General features: G+C 40.0%; 1 protein-coding gene across 3 annotated transcripts in view; it reads right to left on the reverse strand.

The window, feature by feature from the left end:
- Positions 1-12,607, reverse strand: part of LOC121394621 (calpain-7-like) — a 97,249-nt gene extending 84,642 nt beyond the window's left edge. Inside the window, exons 1-3 of one of the 3 annotated variants that reach the window (XR_005961842.1) lie at positions 12,503-12,607; positions 6,870-7,124; positions 6,444-6,532 (exon numbers count right to left, since the gene is read on the reverse strand). The gene's annotated coding sequence lies outside the window, so the exon portion shown is untranslated. Of the gene's footprint in view, positions 1-6,443; positions 6,533-6,869; positions 7,125-12,450 lie in introns of all 3 variants that reach the window. The other 2 variants (XR_005961840.1, XR_005961845.1) reach the window with 2 other exon arrangements.
- Between the last annotated feature and the right edge of the window lie 9,287 nt (positions 12,608-21,894).

The following is a 21,894-nucleotide window of genomic DNA, read 5'->3' on the forward strand; positions in this document are numbered from 1 at the left end:
AGAGAGAGATCCGATCCTGTTGGAAAAAGGCCGTATCCGAACCGAATCCTGGATTCGGTGCATCCCTAATCTGTAATTAGGTATTGTAAGGTTCTGCTTGAAATCAAATCGCCAGGGACTGATACAGCATGTTTTCTTATATCTGGTAACGTTCTTAAATGAACTGAATGGACCCTTGACTCAATGTTAGACCCCAAAGTGGGGTGCCCTATACGGATCAAGTATCCAAACTGATTTGGAATATGCATATATAAAGGGGAAAGGATTGGTGTTACCCTGTAATCCACCGCTGCTCTTTTTCTGGAAACCAGAGGGCCCAGGGTCTCCTGAAGGTCAACACTGATAAACTTCAAAGCCCAACACTGTACTGCCTGTATGGAGAAGCACACAATATCACATGCAAAAGAAGCTATTTACTTACATAAATGCCAGGGGCCTATTTTAATTCTCAGTCCAAGACGCTGCTAAGGCTACGCGATCCCTGATTGCACAGTGTTTGGGGGGGCCACATATTATAATTTTATGATGGAAGCTGAAGGGCCGGTGTAATTTGAAAGTGGGCTGCATTGGTCCAGGGGCCCGTCTTTGGACATACCTTGGTTAGGAAGCAGGAGGCTATGGAGCTTAGAGCCACAGGCAATGAAGAGTTGCTGCCAGTCAGCTGTCAGACACATGGGGATCTTGTATTTTGCCACCTGCCAATAGCTCCCTGGCACCCCAGCTTGCTTACTTCTGAATGTGACACAATCTCCATCGCCGTCTTATATTTAGTGCTAGTGGAATGCAGAGCTATACAGAGAGAGAGCGTGACTCTTGCCACTTCATTCTAGGAGAGGAGAGGATTTGGCTTTCAGCTTTTGCACCTGCCCCAATTTCATAGATATGAGCGGGGACACTGCATAACCATTTAAATAGACAACCTTTGGAAAACAATATATAAGGGCTCCTTTATTAAAGAAAAGCTCCTCAAAGTTGCATTGAAGGCTGCAGTCTGCTTAAAAATCACAGAGCTGCATTTGCAGTGCAACTACAATCAGGCAATTGGGACTGCAGAACTTCAGGGCTTGCTCACAGTGTTTGTGGCTTGTGTGGAAGGACTGACGGCCACACTGAGATTGCAAGCAATCAACCAAGGTAAAAAAGTACAAAGGATATGTACTACGGCTTTAAATAAAAGGGAAAGCTGGTACCCTATTTCTAACCCTTTTAAATGGCCACCTATGTCCTTTTTTTTGGGGTTTTGGGAAAAAAAATCCACTGGGGGGAAAAAAAAAGGAATAATCTATAATGTGAAATCTGTAATCTAAAATGGCTGTAATGAAAAATACTGGGATTATTATATTCAGATTCTTCTCTTTTTTCACTTTAGAAGCATGTCCTCATGGACATGGGTGGGGGGATCCACAATGTTTTATATACAGTTATATACAGTTTATAATACAAGATTTAGCTGGGAACTTCTTAATTAAACACTGGCCATCATGCTGTGGCGAAGCCATACGACTGGGATGTTCAACCTGAAGCTCAATCCACATTTGTATTTTTTAATGCCATTAGTGGAAATTGGCATCTATTTGTATTGAAGGCAGTTCACTTTCTGGCAACAGTATACCATTGCCCTCCAAATTGAATACAAGTTGACGAGTTCTTGTTCTTGAGGATGGTGGGAGGTGGTAGTTCAGATACGCTGGATGGATGTCCCTTGTTATTTTTGTGAAATGAAATGTCATTTCTCCATGCTGTACTGTACATGAAAACATGTAGTTTTTAATGCAGGTTATTGCCTTATTGAGTCTACAAAGTAACCCGGGCAGAAGCACATTCAATTGGTATTTGTGTATGTGATGTAATAATGCAGTTACATGTGGCAGCTAGCTGAGGGGACTGGGATTGGTGGTGCACCCAGTCACAAGACATGAACACAGGAATAATTCTCTTCTCCTCTCTCACTTTGGTTACACGGTACTTGTTTTAATGCAATAAATCATTTGCCTCAAACCTTTGTGTAGTGAGTGATTTGCTTGAATGCGCGGCCCCTATTGTACATTGTGTGACACTCTATTAAAGGCACACTGTCATTAGAATAAATGCTTCTCTTCTGGGGTGCTGGAAACATTGGATCATGGTGAAGGTTCTATGCTCTAGGGCAGTGATCCCCAACCAGTGGCTCACAGGCCAACCTGTTGTTCTCCGATCCCTTGGATGTTACTGGCCTCAAAGCAGATGCTTATTTTTCAATTTTTTGCTTGAAGTTTTAGATAAAAATCACATGTACTGAAAACATAGTGGCTCCTATAGGCTGCCAGTCCACAAAGAGGCTATGAAATACCCAATCACAGCCCTTATTTTGCACCCTCATGGAATTTTTTTCATGCCGGTTTTGCTCCCCACGGGTAAAAAGGTTGGGGATCCCTGGTCTGGGGATTCTAAAAGGTGTCAACTAGACGGCATGAGGTTCTTGGTTTCTCTATCTATGGGGCAAATTCACTAAACTGAGGACTTGCGCTAATGCAGGCTTCGCCACACTTTTGCCAGGCGAAGTTACGCTAGCGATGCCTTATTTGCATACGGCGCCAAGTTAAAGTACAATGGACGTATATGTAGCAGCAAATACATTACACTACAGAAGCCTGGGAAAGCTTCATAAAATAAAATAGAGTTGTTATTTTGCCCTATACATGTGCCCAGTGTATAGTTTAGGTGCCATATGTTAGGAAATGTAGGGGAAAGGAGGGTACCCCCAAAAAATTTACGATCTTTTCAGCCCATCACCCTTAAGACGCCAGCGTTTTTTGGGACTTAGAAAAAATGTCAACTTTTTTTTGAAGCAATCCCTATCTACTCTATTGCACTTCACCTGATCTGAGGTGGCGAAGGCAAGTCTGGCGCAAGAGGTAATGTTCAGTAAACGGACTGGGGGTCCTGGGCCCACTGGGACTGTTACCTCGGGGGCCCCCCCCATCAACATTTTGTACTGGTAGCATTAATAAAACAACAATCTGCCTATCAAGTAAAATCCATGACTAATCGAGCACATCTAAAATGATTTGGTCCCAAACAATGGGCAAAATGGGATACAACAGGGCACCCTGAATGGTAATATATATAATAAGATAGGTATAAAAAAGATATGAGCTAATCCAGTCACACCACCTCTGATCAAGTGCCCAATGATGCAAAACTCATCAGGAGGGTGTGGTTAGCAAGGGGTATGCCGACAGAAAGAGGACACTGCCATGTGATATGCTGACATTTTTTTAAACTAATAAAACACTATAAGTGATTAACTGCCTGTGACGAATCTGACGCGTTTCATGAAACGGCAAAAATTCACGAAACGCATTGAAATTAATGAGTGTCAAAATAATTATATTGCACGTTAATTTTGCCCCGAGCGACAGTTTTTATACGCGTGACTATTTGGTCCAAATACATTAAAGTCAGTGGGTGTACAAATATTTTTTTTTGAGGATTTGGATTCGGTTTGGTATTCGGCCGAATCTTTCACCAAGGATTTGGGGATTTGGCCGAATTCCAAATAGTGGATTCGGTGCATCCCTAGTCTCTTGAGAGCTATTAATTAGGGATGCAACGAAATCCACTATTTGGGATTCGGCCAAATACCGAACCTAATCCCTAATTTTCTTATGCAAATTACGGTCAGGAAAGGAAAAAGTGGAAAAATAAATCTTCTTTTGTGATGAAGTCATGTGATTTCCCTACCCGCCCCTAATTTACAAATGTAAATTCGGATTTGGTTCGGCTAGGCAGAAGGATTTGGCCGAATCCGAATCCTGCTGAAAAAGGCAGAATCCTGGCCGAATCCCGAACTGAATCCTGGATTCGGTGCATCCCTAATATTAATGCTTTCATTTTGTAAAAGTTGCCAACCGATACCTTTCTAAATGGTTGATTTACTAGTAAAATACCTCACCTGATCACAGTGAGCTTGTTGTAACATGGAATAAGTTCTTTCACCCCATAATCATTTATGTTGTTATTGTCTAGTTCCAAAGCAATCTTTTTGTGGTACAGGTATGGGATCCGTTATCTGGAAACCCATTATCCAGAGAGTTCAGAATTACAGAAAGGCCGTTTCCCATAGGCTCTGTTATAATAAATTAATCCAAATTTTTAAAAATGATTTCCTTTTTCTCTGAAATAAAAAACAGTAACTTGTACTTGATCCAAACTGAGATATAATTAATCCTTATTGGAAGCAAAACCAGCCTATTTGGTTTATTTAATGTTTACATGATTTTCTAGTAGACTTAAGGCATGAAGAACCAAATTAGGGAAAGATCCGTTATCCGGAAAACCCCAGGTCCCGAGCATTCTGGATAACAGGTCCTATACATGTACTGATTTAGCACAAATGAGATGGCACCACAATCAGATGACGATGCTCCACAGAAACTTAGCTTGATATAGTCTGCGCATATTCCTTTGGCTGCTAGTTTTCCCACTTTCTCACTCTGTTTTACAAATGCACCGTGCCATTCAAATAAAGTGAGTTAATGCATGAACACGGTTATATTCCAGAAATGGGGATCGAGGTAGGCTTTTTGGGTGGGATTTAACACTGGTAAAGTTAGTGCTTTTCTTTTGATTAGTGCACTAATTAGAACACACTTAAGAAAGGGCCTTTGCCAGCCTGAAACATGTTGTGTGGACAAAAATAAAAGCACAATAGCAGACAATTTCTGCCCAAGTGTATGATTCCTAACCTCTTTGACTTATCGATACAATACTTGGATGCCTAGGACAGAGTATCCGGGAACCACTACACTGACAACATTTGCCTCAAACTGCAGCTGACTGTGAGTAATTACACAAGTTGACCCCCTCTTTGTAATTGAGGCCAAAGAATTTTTCAAGTAAAGGGTACTGCCAAAAAGAGGCCCATACTACTTAGTTGGCCGCTTGGGGTGCAAATTTTTAACAAATGCTAAATAAAACTTGCCACTGATCGACAAACAAGCTTGTTACACTGAAACAAGCACCTGATTAACACAAACCCAGCCCATTCCCCATTACCTATACGAGCTCCATGGTTGTCCCACGTGGGTCATGGGCACCACCATCTTGGATGCGATGCCCCTGGAGACGGGCGCTCCTGACATTCTGCTGCTGTCCCTTCATATTTTCCCAAGTAATTGTGCTTAAAGGAAATATCTATGCAATCATGAATTTATTGTATCTGTCTGCATATGCTGTAATGTGTCTTCACTACACAGAATAACATTAACTGGCCATGCAGTTAGCCAGTCCCAAGTGACACCATAACACACCTCATAGAATGCTGGGTAATAGGCTCTTTAAAATCGGAAATGGCGACAGGCTGGGAAGGATTTCGATTTTCTGGAGGTTATAACGTGCTTCTGAACAACTTGGGGGAAAGAAATCAAAAGTAAAATAAATATACATGTAGCTCTTCACATTTCCATTAGACAAATCCATATGAAAGTACAAGTATGGGATCAGTTATCCAGAAAGCTCCAAACTACAGTGCAAAGACCCCGGCAAAAGCATATATTTTTTGTAAATTACACATTCTGAAGAATCCAAAAAGCTACACTAAAGGCAGTGGTTTTTATGACATTTCTGAAGATCACCTAAAAATATTGCAATTTGCCACATTTATTCCACATAAATTCTTACATACAATTGGAAAACACTCTAAATATTGACGCCAAGGATCTACTGAATATTTTGATGCCCAATATACATAGATATACCAAAGTAGGTGGCATGTGCGGACACCAAATGAAAATATTAACTAGTAGTTTAAATGCACTACATCACACATAACTGATTTATGAAGAATTATGTTACTTTATTAGTTCCATTAAAATTTGTTAGCTTTGGTACAGTGCATGACAATCACCACTGACGCGGTTCATGCCCTATGGCACTTCCTCAGAGTATAAATGCACTAACCAGGCAGGTCAAACCTTCCAGTGCATCGACAGTTCCAGCCTAATTACACTTACAGTATTAAAATAACATGTTAACAACCACGCTATTCACTCACACAAAAAAAATGACTACATTTTAGATTGCATTTAGTACATTCCTGCTTTATGTGTTTATTTGACTGTTATGAGGATACTGTATCTCTGGATACACACAAAGTACTTTGTATATAGGATATTCTGGGATGGGCAGGGGCTCACCAGGGTTGTGCTTTCAAGGGCCCTAGTCCACCTCCCCCATCCCCCTGTCCCCTTCACCATCACCCCGTACCCTTTTCTACCTCCTCCTCAACTTTCCACTTGAAAGTCTGGGGAGTGAGACTCGGGTCCAGGAGCAGGTACTGGCCCTGTGGGGCCTACTGGGTTTTTCCCAGTGTTCCACAGGCCCAGAGTATAATTATTTTGTCTAGCTTGAATTCTCTCATTTTCAATTTCTGTATAATGAATATTACTATATCTGTTACATACCTGTGTATGCAGGTGGATTCTTCAAAAGACTTTGGTTTCCACTCAAGTAGATCCCACTCGTAGATCTTCCCATGTTATCCAGAAAATACCTGCAATTGCAAAAAGCAGTCAATTTGTGGTTTGCTTATGGAATATTACTTTGTACATTAGGAGGTCGATAGCACAAATTGTAAAATGATGTTCTATAGTATCAGAGATTTGGTCTAGGTATAGCATTGCTGTGCATATGTCCCCGTATAATGTTACTGCACATTGTGGGTATTAGAATGGGACGAGTGTGACTAAAGTATAATAATTTACAAAAACTGCATTACATAAACTACACGTTGCCCATATTTAAGGCCAGAAGTAGGGGTAGGCAGAAGAGGCATGTGCCTAGGGCACAGTGGTGGGGGACACTAGGCACTTACCTCTACAATCACTTACCCCTAGTCATGACCCTTGTCCTCTCTTGCCGGCAATGTGCTCTTGTGCGTGCGCGTGCCTGTGGTTGTACATGTGTGCAGGGGGTGCGAGGGGGCTGGCTGGCTTGGCCTGGCCCTGCCTATATTACCATTGTCAATTTTCTGTGCTGTCCTGGTATCAACGTTTAGGATTTCTAGAGTCCAGCTTCTTTCATCTTTCACACAGAATCTTCCTTTCCATTGTAAAGGGCTCCAGGGGTTCTTTACCTGAAGAAACCTTAAAGACAAAAGCAGACAACATAACCAAAAAAGTAAGAATTAAGAAAATAGAGCCCTGCAGGATATAGTTAATTACAATACACCTAACTAGACCAGAAAGTGTCCAGGCCTGCCTGGTTCAGGATAATGCATGTGGGATCACAATTTTGAAGACACATTTCCAGCTACTGCCCAGTATTAACCTGGGGCCCCCTCTGATAAACTAAACTATAAATCGAATTTTTTAGAATCCCCGATAGTTTTACCACCTGCATTCCATATTGGTTGTCCAGAGTAAATGCGTATATATGTCTAAAAACAAAACTGTATGAGTTCCCTTATGTCCAGGACAGTCTATGCATGTGTAGGAACCAAGCCTTTTTTTCTGCTTCAGTCATGACCCCTGTAGCTGTGGCAGGCCTGGAGTGGGATTTATAAAAAGACCTGTCATTTCAAGTACACAAAGGCCCAAACAGCCCACACCAACCAGATAAATAGTGACTGCCTATAGCAGGGGTCCCCAACCTTTTTTTACATTTAAATATAAAAAGAGTTGGGGAGCAACACAAGCATGAAAATAGGCTAAGACCGGGCGGGGGGGCGGACCCATGACATCAGTGGGTGGGGCTATGACGCAGCGATCAGCCGATCGCCGTGTCAATCAAGGGAATCCCGCCCAGTTTTCCTTATTTGGAAAACCGGGCAGGAAGTATAGACCCGGGCAGCCCCTCAAAATACCGGGCTGTCCGGGTCAAAACCGGACAGGTGGCAACCCTAATTTGACTACATGCTAAATAATTATTTTTCACATTATTTGTTAATTTTACTTTTACATTTTTTTAATAAAAAAGCATATTTCTCATGCAGTGAACAACTCTGGAGTAAAACATCACTGGTGATGTTACCCATAGCAACCAATCAGCAAATAGATTTCAACAGTGATCCACGAGTTAGAAAACAAAAATTTGATTGGTTGCTATGGGCAACATCACTGATAATGTTTTTCTCCAGTGTTTTACACAGCATGCTATAAAGGCCCCCTTAGTGTTTTCTTTGCCAGAAGATAAACACCTGAAGAGAAAGCACTCCATATCTACAGGCAGTGACATCCATGGCACCCCCCTGCCCTATGTTTTGTAGGTGTGCATCTTCAAACCAATATTTCTTCTACTATAAACATGACAACTACAAAGTCATAATTATTGGTCCCTCCACTCTCCAGAACAAGTCTGCAGCAATTTATTATCCTTTGAATAGGGCCCTAAAAATCCCATCAGATGAGGAGTGCATCACCACATTGATGTGGTACTTGTCCAGCAGGCCTCTGTAGTCCCCAGTGTATGATCTGATTCCCAGGGCCAATAAACAGATCAGCCTCATTAGGTGCTCCATGTAGATGGCCAAATCAGTGCTCAGATCTGTTAGTTTGGCAACCTTGACAAATGAGTCGATCTGGAAGTGTATGGCCAGCTTTAGAGCAGGGCAGATTTATCAATGACTCCGAACATAAATGTATTGTTTGCAACCAAAAAAATTAGGTTAGGATAAGGAATTCAAATATATACAGTATACAACTGTACAAAAACGTTTATAAAGACTGTGTGTGAAACAGATTTAGTAAAAGTCTACTACAGTGGCATAAATAGATATTACTGGGCCCCACAGCTTTTTCAGGCCCCCACAATGCCCAGAGGTTGACCTTTGTATAAGAATTAGGGCCTCATCGGGCCCTTATACCTCTTTGGCCCCCTGCAGCCGCAGGGTCTGCTTCCTGTGTAGTTATGCCCCTAGTCCACAACAATTCACCTTATGTGCCGATAGACTTCTATCTAACTAAAACTCAGGGATTCTGCTCAGCAGGGACACAGATATCAACTATTGTATCAATTTAGAACAGTTTACAGAGTCGGCGACCCCCCCACCCGCTGCTTTAGAAGATGAAAAATTACACTTTACACTTCAATATCATAAAAACTGTCACGCATAGAAAATAGAAAGTGAATGGAAAAAGTCTCTATTTCTGGTTAACTATCTGAAACCAACTGAACTGAAAAAAACTGAACAACCCCTTTAAGTCTGCTAAAAATCTAAAATTTAAACTTTAAATAAACCCAATAGAGTGGTTTTGCCACCAATATGAATTCATGCAAATTAGTTACCATCAAGTATAATCTACTATTATTAGAGAAAATGGAAATATTTTATTTTTTTAAAAAATTTGCATTATTTGCTTAAAATGATAATTCAGAGGTTTCTGAATATTGTGAATGGAATGTAAAAATGTGGTTAAAAAGTTCCTTTGCGTTTGGTGCCCTGTACAAGGCAATCCGCCTCCCTTTAGCTTCTGTACATTAAACAAACTGGAAATTTGAATATTCTTGTATTTGAAAGTACAGGTAAGGGTTTTGTTATCTGAAAACCCGTTATGCAGACAGCTTTTGAAGGCCATCTCCCATAGATTCCATTTTCATTAAATAATTAAAATTTTAAAAATGACTTTTTTTTGTATTAATAAAAGAGTACCTTGTAATTGTAAACTAAGAGATAATGAATCAATTTTGGAGGCAAGACAATCCTACTGGATTTAATAATATTTAAAGTATATTTAGTAGACAGGTCATGGAGGTCCAAATTACGGAAAGGCTCCTTATCCCTAAAACCCAAGGTTCCATACCTGTACATTATTCCCTATACTGTAACACAGTAGTGATATCAAATCTGCAACATTATATTATAACATTATTTAAAGCACATATTATTTACAGGACATTTGAATATTACTCAGACATTATAACCAACATTACTTCTAGCTATATTAAAAATGAAATAAATAAATATAAAAGTTAGGCAGCAAAAATTTAACTTTTTTAAAAAAAAAAATGGGGAAAAATTAGATTTCTTAAAAACTGCAATTGTGGCAAAACATGAAAATGAATAAATCTTCCCCATAATTTATAACTTATTCAGACCCACAACACCTCTGCCTACACAAAAGTCTTTTTATTTTTACTACACACACAGGATTATATGTGTGCACAAATATGATTACAAGAATACTTCTAGCCAGAATAAGGGTCATAAGTTATATTGTTCAATAGAGTACATAGATCAAAAGACTTGATTATGAGCAGGTAAATCATGCGCTTTTACCCTTAGAGGTCAGACAAGGTAAACGTCATAATGCTACGGGGACTTATCAGTCTTCCTGTGTTTGATGTGGAACACTAAGGGGCAGATGTATCAAGGGTCGAATATCGAGGGTTAATTAACCCTCGATATTCGACTGCCGAATTAAAATCCTTCGTCTTCGAATATCGAAATCGAAGGATTTTGCGTAATTCGTTCGATCGAACGATTCGAAGGATTTTAATCGATCGATCGAAGGATTATCCTTCGATCAGAAAAATGTTAGCAAGCCTATGGGGACCTTCCCCATAGGCTAACATTGGCCTCGGTAGGTTTTAGGTGGCGAACTAGGGGGTCGAAGAAATTTTTAAAGAGACAGTACTTCGACTATCGAATGGTCGAACAATTTTTAGTTCGATTCGAAGTCGAAGATAGTAGTCGAAGTAACCAAAAAAAACATTTGAAATTCGAACTATTTTTCCTCTATTCCTTCACTCGAACTTAGTGAATGGGCCCCTAAGTGAATGTGATACTGGGGGTGGTTTCTGTTGATTCACCTGTCATTCCTGCTGAAGACTGAGGATACCTAGGCAATCATTTTTAGTACTCACTGCAGTGGCTTTTCACAGCCTTAAATATTGCAGGCACTTGGATTTTTGATGGTTAAATTCTACAAATGTACATTCAGAATGAAATGACAAAAAAAAAGGAATATCTGATGAGATTATACACTGAGCTGCTTTTATAAAATAAAAATACGACTATTTTTCTGTAGAGAGCATCCAGCACACAATTTATCGTATAATGAACAGTACCAATAGAGCTGAGAAAAATATATTCCACTTACTGTAGCTCCAGGAGTGAATCTGCCATGTTAACATAAAAACACAGGCAATGGAACAGACCATTAACATTGTGATTGTTTTTGCCATGAGCTTATGATGTAGTTTACTGGACACATTACGTTCTTACAGTCTGTTTTAGACTATTATAAAATTGAAATATTTAGTTTTTTACTCAGCAGCTCTCCAGTTTGCAGTTTCAGCAATCCGGTTGCTAGGGTCCAAATTATCCTAGCAATAATTAATTTACAAGACTGGAATATGGTTAGGAGAGGGCCTGATTAGAAAGATCAGCAATACAAAGTAGCAATAACTATACATTTTGCAGCCTTACAAAGCACTTGATTTTAGATGTGATCTATGACCCCCAGGGCCAGGCCAATCCGTCCGGCAGCCCTAGGTAACCAAGCGGCCACCACCCTCCTCACCAGTGGGCACGTGTAAACATGCACGTGCCGTAAACTGTTTTGCTTAATCTTCTCCGATCCAGCCAGCACAGCAAAAATATATATTTTTTAAAGAAACCAATAACTTAAAAAGCCCCACGGGCCCCTATAGCCTAGGTAAGCCTATGCATTAATTATTGACCTGTAGGAGATAAGATCCTCTGAATTGGAAGCTTTGAGGATATTTTTCAAGGTTTCCAATTTTTTTTTTATAAAAGCTGATAATTTTAGGAAAGCATTGAAACTTGGTAATTTAGGAGTAGAAAGACATATTTACACATTTTAGATTAGTCATATATTTTATTCCAAAAATGTCCAGTTTCCTAAGGGTAACCTACTGTTAGTTTTATATTTCTGAAGTCTGCAAATTCTCTTGGCCTTTACTAAAGTACTGCTGTTGCTTTTTGACATATACAAGTCAGAACTTTCCACAAAACGACATCTTTTTTATAGACGCATTTGGGAGTCATGGGACAAATTGTATACAATTGTATTTTCATGCATAAAATAAATGGTTTCTGATAGGTGGTTATATTAAGTCAAATATTTTTGACTTTTCCATTTTTTAGACATTAAGAATAGATTGCTATAAATTTGTAATTACACAAAAGTACAAAAAAAACCCTCCCAAATCCTCTGGTAGTGAAAGGGTTAAAACGACTGCACGACTCGCCGAATAGGAAAGCAAAGAACACTAGAAATTCCACAGAACTTGCCATTTTTACAATATCCCAATTTGGAAACAAACATCATGCCAAGGACAGCAGCAACACACAGAAACTGGCGCAGCTCGTCTGTCAATACAGTCCATTTTAGGATGAACTCAGGAATGAGCTACGTATGTGCTACAGGCTCTCTCCCTCTGTCACAATTCCCACCTCCCCAACGTTAGCATTTAGTCATGTATCTGCCCTATTCCATTGGATCTTACCCCCTCCATGATCTCTACATCTAAGTCTGGTGTCAGGCTTCCTTCAACTTACTTGCAGCATCCAGTATTCCTGCCCTCATTGGCATCTAAACTATATGACTCAGATTCCCCGCCCTAGCAGCTCTCAGCCAATCGCCTTCCAGCAGAGGGTGGGAACATTTATGTAATCCAATGAGCAAGCAGTATTCCATTATTGCTGTTTCAGACGAGCCAATCAAACTGACTGCCCTCTATCGATTCTGATTGGCTGTAGCCATGGTGGGGCGGGACTATCTGTCAACAGGGAAAGCAAAAACGGCTTATGAAGGGGAAAACATATCGTGCAGGAGAAATGACATGGAGGAGCCTGCAGATGTCTATACCTCAGGTAGGATTAAAGACAACTGTCCCCAGGACATACAAGTAACTTAGAAGGAGGGATAGAGGAGGGTGCATGAAGCATATGGGGAGGGATGATAGAGGTGGGCGGGGTTAGGGGCGGTGCCGCAGGGCAGAGAGTAGAAATAAGGGATGACACAGGGAGCGAGGGAATAATCAGTGTGAATAATTGAATGTTAACATTGGGGAGAGCTAACCTTAGGGAGGCAGATGTTTTGCAGGTGAAATGAGTGTTACTGGAAGCTGTCCCCACAGGGACACTGACTGTACTGCCTTATACACGTGACACATGGGAGACATGGGGGTGGAGTTCTCAGGACTTTCTAGTTCTTGCCAAAGGGGGTACGTAAAACAGCAAATGAATTGCTGAGGCAGCTGGGAGTTGTAGTTAACAAGTGCTGCTTAGTGAAGGAGTAACTTAGGGACAGCGGCTTGAAAACCAGTGAAAGGGGCGGCGCTGCGTTATGCAAAGCCACACCCCCTGTTTTCTATTGGCCCGCGGAGCCAGCAGCTGACATAGAACTTGTCTGACAAACTTGCCGAGCCAGGTATGCTGATGGGAAAATAGATGAACAATTTTGAAGGCAGTTTTGTGTTTCAGGGACCAGGGTACAGTACAGCTGTGTTACATTTGTACATGTGATGATATCCTTACATATTGCTATTGCTCTCCCTGCTTTGTACAGACGTTTAGTTGAGGGGTGTGTGTCAGGGATGGGCTCAATATGTCAGGCAAGTGGTTTCTAGTCATGTGTGAATATGATTCACTGGTATAGCTGCAAATGGGCATGGGAACCAAGGGTTAATATGGGGTGCCCTTTTTATTCAGTACAACTTTCTCTGCCCACGTGCTGTACCAGCCAATGCACACAGCCCTCTGAAGCCACACCCCCAGGAATGACAGTTAGGTCAGTTGGAAGGAGGAATCCCTCCTTTCTGAAGTCCCGCCCACAGCAATGACAGTTAGATCAGTTGGAAGGAGGAAGTCCTCCTTTCTGAAGCCACGCCCACAGCAATGACAGTTAGTTCAGTTGGAAGGAGGAATCAGGAGGATGGACTGCTGGTTGTGTGGTCTCGCTAGTATCCTGTAGCATGTACCCCAATAATGGCAGGAAGGTGAGATATTATCTTTTCATAGTTACCTGTATATTGCAGCAAGGGTTGAGAAAATATGATCATCAAGGTTATATTTTTGATTAACTAAATTGTGCCTAACTTCTGGGGTAATCTGTTCAGCAGACAGTGATGACAGTTAGTTGAAGATGGATTGCTGGTTGTGTGGTCTGACTAGTGGGCAGCAGACAGCAGCACATACCCCAATAATGGCAGGAATGAAGGCAGCGGAGGGGACGACTGAAAGGTGGTGGGTATGGAGAAAAGGGAAAGGGGAAAGGAAAAGGAGCCCAGTGGGGAAACTGAAAATTGAGAGTGAGAAAGAAAAGTAAGCAAGGTCGGGAGCAGCAGTCTGAGTACTTAGAATGGCAGGAAGGTGAGATAGAATCTTTTTATAGTTATAGCAGCAAGGGTTGACAAAATACACATAACCATCAAGGTTAACTTTTTGTTTTGCTAAATTATGCCTAATTTCTGGGCTGACCTGCCCAGCAGTGATAACAGTTATTTCAATTGGCAGGAGAAATCAGGTTTGCAGCATGTTCCCCAGCGTGGCTAAATTCTGGGTTGAGCAACAAGTAGCATGTGTCTATCTTCTATGTCTTGTTGGGAAATAATATCTGTGAGTATGTGTAGGGGTGTTGGCATTATATTTACATATTATTAATATCACTATTATTGTAGCTAGTAGCCCAGCATATAGTGATGACAGTTATTTCCGTTGGCAGGAGAAATCAGTAGGATGGGTTAATATAAGGATTTGGTGCTTTGTTAATTGATGCTATCAGTTTTGTTTGATTTTTTTCTGTAATGATTAATTTTTATTATTTATTATTTTAATTCCAATAAAATTCCCAATAATGGCAGGAAGGTGAGATAGTATCTTTTTATAGTTATAGCAGCAAGGGTTGACAAAATACACATAACCATCAAGGTTAACTTTTTGTTTAACTAAATTATGCCTAATTTCTGGGCTGACCTGCCCAGCAGATAGTGATGACAGTTATTTCCGTTGGCTGGAGAAATCAGGTTTGCTGGTTTGCAGCATGTTCCCCATTGTGCATAAATTCTGGGTTGAGCAACAAGTAGCATGGACCACCTTCTGTGCCTGGTTGGGAAATAATATCTGTGCGTATATATGTAGGAGTGTTGGCATTATATTTACATAGTTATGAATATCACTATTACTGTAGCTAGTTTATAGGGATTCTATGGATCTAGCCATAGATCCATAAGGTGCTGCATGATATATATGAGAAATGTCAGGGTTATTATAAAAGCAGTGGTTGTGTGTTGAAGGTGGGCTTTAGAAATAGAAATGCCCTAATCTTATATATATATATATATATATATATATATATATATATATATATATATATATATATATATATTTATAATAACAATAAGGAAATAGTTCTGATCTACTATAAGGAAGATTTTGATTGGTTGCTACTAGAATGTGCTCTGATGCAGTTACTCTTTTTATATTGAAAAAAAAAATATTTTTTGGGTTAATTTTTTTTTTTACCCCTACAGCTACTGCTGCTAGTAAAGGCTCGTTCATTCCAGAGGAAAAGGATAACGCCTCAGACAAAAATACATGGCAAGGTAAGTCAGAATTATTAAAAATGTTATCTGGCCCCAAAGCAGCAGTGGCAGCTCACTCAGAAATTGTTATTTTAGGTACTTACACACTAGGGCCCACAGCACATTTTGTTTGCAGCTGAGGCAGAGGGCAGTGCCCCTTCTCCACTTGTGACTACTCCTTACTGCTCCTTATACTAATCATCAGCTAGGTCTGTATTGAACGCATACAGAACAGTGACAGACAGATCTCAGTGCTCAAGCTTTCAAGCTAGTGTTTTGGTTGGGGTGCTCCTGTCACTGTTCCATCTCATCTGTGTTCAATTACAGGCTTGTCATTAGTATTAGGCGCAGTGACAGGTAGAGAGGAGCATTCTGTCTGCCAGTGTTCTGCCCTGAGAGCAAATACCAAAGGCCTCAGTGCTGTACTGGCATTTAGGTGCCATTTCCAGTGGGTGCCTGCCATGAGGCAAGGAGAGAACCTTGTCTTAGACCGCATTGCCCCGCAAGTTAACAGAGGCGACAAAAAGCCAAATTTCAAAAAAACGTAATGCGCTCTGTGCCCCAACGATGGAATCCCACGGATTCACTCTTTATTCACTTGCTGGCATTTTCATGTGCATATTCATTAAATGTTTAAAACAAAGATTATTTGATAATGCTGCATAGGTAAATGGAGAGCAGGGAAGTTCCTTTCTGGTAAATTGTGGTGAATTCTATTAGCCTCTAAATCAAAAAACAACACATTATGTATTTATTGAAGAGTAAATAGATTTAAAATCTTAATATTTAATATCCTAAAAATTGTATGTGTGAACACAGAACTAGTGATGTGAGGCAAACTTTATTTTAATGCATTTAATGCTTTATTATCTTTTTCTCTATTTATCTCTATATTGCTAGAGATGTATATACAAATCTGGTAAAGTGTGAGTGCTTACGATAAATGGTGATACTGCTTTTTTGAGAGAGAATTTAAATGTCAAATATATTGATTTTATTTCTGTTTAGCTGTGGGAGTAATGCCAATGCATATATTTTTATATATTGTACACTTTATTTTGTTTAATATTAGAATATTTGAGGGGCATGTTTATGTATGGCACAACGGCTATGCATACCCCCCCACCCCCAGGATTTATGCAAAATCATTCTTGCTCAGTAAAGTTTTTTTGTAGTGGTGGTAGCAAGTTTATGATAGGTGTTCAGTTTATGATGTAGTTGTTTTTAGTGTTTTTTTTTATGTGTAGGCTGTTGGTATGTATATATTCTCTACTTATGGAGCATTACAGCATAGAGGTGTAGTAACTGAGCCTAAATTTGTCAGCCTTTATGGATTGTTTACGAGTCAATTTAGACCCTTGGAGGGGACAATAGTGCTGAACTGTGTAGATGCTGCAGCTGCACCCTGTTTGATCTTGCAGTTCTACATCTCTGTTGATGTAATACAGTTTATCTGCAGTGTTTATATCTTTGTTTTGAGATGTTTTAAAAGTTTGTAGTATTTTTAATGGTTTGTAGCATTGCAGCCTATGATGTGTATAGCTTGTATAGCATTAGTCAAGACCATGCATGGGCAGGTAGGGGTGGCATTGGAGGAGAGTGACCCTAAAAGAACTGGATTATGCTGATATTCTACAGAATGTAGCAGCGTCTGTGCTGAAAAAATGGCAATATGAATTAGGATTTGTGTTTATGTCTTTGGTCTAGTTCAGGGGCCAGCAACGTTTACTATCAAAAGCATTTGCTTGGCACACAGGTTGCTCCCTGCTCCTTTCTTTGCTCTAAGATCTTCATGGAGCAATGCAAAGGGACCAGCTGACAATTTTTTTCACTTGTGACTTGAATTAGTGCTGTGATTGGTCTACAGCCTCTTAGTTTTTGCACAAAAATGTACAATATTGTCATTATTGTATTGGATTTAGCTCTTGATATTTCTGTGACATGGGTATGCTTTTGCTAAAAGTTTATTGCATTTCATGTTTTCTTATTTTTTGTCTGACTTGAAATAATGTTGCGCTTGGTCTACATCCACATCTTTTTTTGCACATGACCAAAAATGTAGAATATTGTTGTTATTGTATTGGATTTATCTCTTGCAATTTCTGTTTCATGGGTATGCTTTTGCTAAAAGTTTATTGCATTTCATGTTTTCTTATTTTTTGTCTGACTTGAAATAATGTTGCGCTTGGTCTACATCCACATCTTTTTTTGCACATGACCAAAAATGTAGAATATTGTTGTTATTGTATTGGATTTATCTCTTGCAATTTCTGTTTCATGGGTATGCTTTTGCTAAAAGTTTATTGTATTTCATGTTTTCTTATTTTTTGTCCAGTTTATTGCTTTCAGATATGTATGTAGAGTTATGGTCGCTAAGAATGCGTCCAAATGCAGAGGGTGTCGTAGAGGTTTCTGTATTTCTTTATGTTCTTGTGGTGGTCATTGAAACTTGATGCGATGTGGACTTAGGCGCTAACAGGCATTTCTGCTTATTATAACACATACGGGTAGCGTTGCCACTTTTCTGGATTTCACCCAGGTTTTGGAGGGGCTGCCCGGGTGAAAAGTGCCTTTCCGGATTTCCAAATCCGGACAGGACATTGAAGTGAATGACATGGTGATCAGGCAATCGCTGATCGACATGTCAACAGCCCGCCCTTGACGTTATCTGGCCCGCCCCCCAACATCCCCTCCCTGCCCTCTACATTATCCGGCGTTTGTCCCCAACGTCATCCGGCCCACACCCCGACTTCACCAGCCCGCCCCCTGCCAGGTTCCCCCAAGGGAGAAAGGTGGCAACCCTACATTCAGGGGCAGATAGTGATGGCGTCAGTGGGGGCATGTGTGCCTGGGGCATTTGCTTGGCACACCGGTTGCTCCCTGGCCCTTTCATTTGCTCTAGGATCATCGCTGACAATTTTTTTCACTTGTGACTTGGAATACTGTTGCGTTTGGTCTACATCCACATATTTTTTGCACATGACCAAAAATGTACAGTTATTGTATTGGATTTATCTCTTGCAATTTCTGTTTCATGGGCATGTTTATTGTATTTCATGTTTTCTTATTTTTTCTCCAGTTTATTGCTTTTAAATATGTATGTAGAGTTATGGTCTCTTAAGAATGCGTCTAAATGCAGAGGGTGTCTTTTTGAGGTTTCTGTATTTCTTTATGTTCTTGTGGTGGTCATTGAAACTTGATGCATGTGGACCTAGGAGCAAACAGGCATTTTTGCTTATTATAACACATACTGGTAGGGTTTCCACCTTTCTGGATTTCACCCGCACAGCCCAGTTCTTGGAGGGGCTTCCCAGGTGAAAAGTGCCTTTCCAGATTTCCAAGTCCAGACAGGACATTGAAGTGAATGACATGGTGATCAGGCAATCACTGATCGACACGTCACCGGCCCACCCTTGACGTCATCTGGCCCGCCCCCCCAACATCACCTCCCTGCCCTCGACGTTATCCGGCGTTTGCCCCCAACATCATCCGTCCCACACCCCGACTTCACCGGCCCGCCCCCTGCCAGGTTCCCCCATGGAAGAAAGGTGGCAACCCTACATTCAGGGGTGGAGAGTGGTGGCGTCAGTGGGGGCAACATGTGTGCCTGGGGCATTTGCTTGGCACACAGGTTGCTCCATGGCCCTATCGTTTGCTCTAGGATCATCATGGCGCAATACGAAGGAACCTGCTGACAAGTTTTTTTCACTTATGACTTGAAATAGTGTTGCGCTTGGTCTACATGCACATCTTTTTTTGCACATGACCAATATTCAATATTGTCGTTATTGTATTGGATTTATCTCTTAGAATTTCTGTTTCTTGGGTATGTTTTTGCTAATAGTTTATTGTATTTCATGTTTTCTTATTTTTTGTCCAGTTTATTTCTTTCAAATATGTATGTAGAATTCTGGTCACTAAGAATGCGTTTAAATGCAGAGGGTGTCTTTTTGAGGTTTCTGTAATTCCTTAAGTTCTTGTGGTGGTCACTGAAACTTGATGCGTATTGACCTAGGTGCAAATAGGCATTGTTGCTTATTATTAAACTTAGAGGGACCCGCTGATAATTTTTTTCACGTGTGACTTGAAATAGTGTTGCGCTTGGTCTACATCCATATCTTTTTTTGCACATGACCAAAAATGTGCAATATTGTCATTATTGTATCGGATTTATCTCTTGCAATTTCTGTTTTTATGGGTATGTTTTTGCTAATAGTTTATTTTAATATTATTGCTAATAGTTTATTTAATATTTTTAATATTTCATGTTTTCTTATTTTTTGTCCATTGTAAAAGCAATAGCTTTTAAATATGTATGTAGAGTTATGGTCGCTATAAAAAAAAATGCGTCTAAATGCAGAGGGTGTCTTTTTGAGGTTTCGATATTTCTTTATGTTCTTGTGGTGGTCACTGAAACTTGATGCGGTGTGGACATAGGCGCAAACAGGCATTTTTGCTTATTATTACACATAGAAAATGGAGTCATTGGAAAAAAGTCGTTTTATCTGGTGATCTATCTGAAAACGACTAGTTGTTTGAAGGTGAACCACCTCTTAAAGAATGCATTCATGTGATTTGAGGTGTTTCACCAATATTGTGTTTTATCTTTTTGTGATGATCATTTAAATACAATAGATGGTGTCAGGATAGACACACAAGTTGGTCTGCTTTTGAGTTGTTTACCTTCTTATGAAACACAGCCCTGCCATCCATTATTTGGAACCTTGCATACAGTACAATGTATACAATTAGTGTGTGAATGAGGCACCAAAGGCACACCAGAAGATAATGCTGGGCAGTCAGAAATACATTTAACTGCATGACAAATCTGTACAAGTGTTAATGGGATACATTGAAAATAACTCTCTGTCTTTTATATGGACCTTTGTAGCTTGAAATCTAAAGACATAATTGGGGGCCCCGGGTTCCAAACTTCTGGGGCCAGCACAGTGCTCATGAGCAAACTGCACTCAAACATGGGCACCGCATATCAATATTTCACTTTGGGGGCCGGACAGATCAGGGAGCGGGTCTGGGCCATGAGGGCCATTTTTTTCCAATGTCCTGCCAGCTCAGTCCTACCCTGTCTTCATTTAATTTCACAAGGACTCAGGCAATATGTCAGCCTTTACTTAGTAGGTGGGAAGGCCAGGGATACATTTCCAAGTAAATGTAAATAAATGAAAAGTGAAAATTAATTATTCTTTGGCAGCAAAAGCCTTGTTATGCAAACGTTTATTGTTTGGGCACTGTCCCATGGGACATTTTCAGGCACCTTCAATATTTATTAGCTCAGGAGGCAGGTCTCTAATGCTTAAAGTCCACCCCATTGACTGCTATGGCATTTTTAATTGAAATCAGTTGTCAAACAATTATTACTTGGAAATGTGCACTGCCGTGTTTCTAAGTGATCTCCCTCTACTACCACAAAGAAGTTTTTTTGTATTTGAAAGACTGCAGGATAACAATGCATCATGTTTAATATTTTGTATAAGTCAATGGAAGAGGCACCTATCTTAATTTGAAGTCATTGTGGTCTGTGCGGGGTTTAGACCTAAAATCTGCTAAATTTGGTGTTTTAGGGCAAAAACCTGAAAAAATCAAGCGATTTGGGGATAAAGTCAGAAAAAATTGTATGATTGGGTTTTTTCCCAATCCGATTTATTCTAGTTATTTTATTAATAAATAAGACAAAATCGGGCATGGGAGTTTTGGTCGATCTTCTTTTATTTCAATTGTGAGATTATTTGGTTTTAGTAAATAATAAATAAGATTGCACAGAATGGTCTTCTTAACATGTTTGAAATATACATAAATGTGTTTCTGTAGCTATTGGATGATATAAGTAGTTTTACATTACAAATATCATGCTTTCTTCCCAGCAGCACTGAGCTTTTTGCTGAACAGCCAGCCATCAGAGGGTTAAGTCCTGGATGCAGGCAGCATACCCTGCCCCATTCTAAATAGTATTTACCCGCCTAATAAAAAATCTGAAAGCTAGGGGCCTATTTATTAAACCTTCTGGTTAAGTTTTTAAAGGAGAAACATTTTAATTTTTAGAGATTGATTATATCCTGAAGCTGGTAAATCCGAAAATACTCCAACTAATACCTGTCGAAGACAAGTAGACGTCAATGGCAGATGTCCCTTTTACAATTTGAAGATGTTTCTTGACATCGTGCTCTGCTCTGCTTTTCATATAATAATCCAAAAAGTTGAGGTTACCGGGCGTCAACTCGAAAAAGACATATTCGAAAAAGGCATGCGATTCAATTTGTCGAGACTTTTTCTAAACCGATTTTTTTCAATCTTATTTTTTCATAAACTAGGTAAATTGATGGATGGAAAGTTAAGTCGACTTTATTT

The sequence above is a fragment of the Xenopus laevis genome, chromosome 6L (genome assembly GCF_017654675.1).
Source record: "Xenopus laevis strain J_2021 chromosome 6L, Xenopus_laevis_v10.1, whole genome shotgun sequence".
Taxonomy (NCBI): Eukaryota; Metazoa; Chordata; class Amphibia; order Anura; family Pipidae; genus Xenopus; species Xenopus laevis.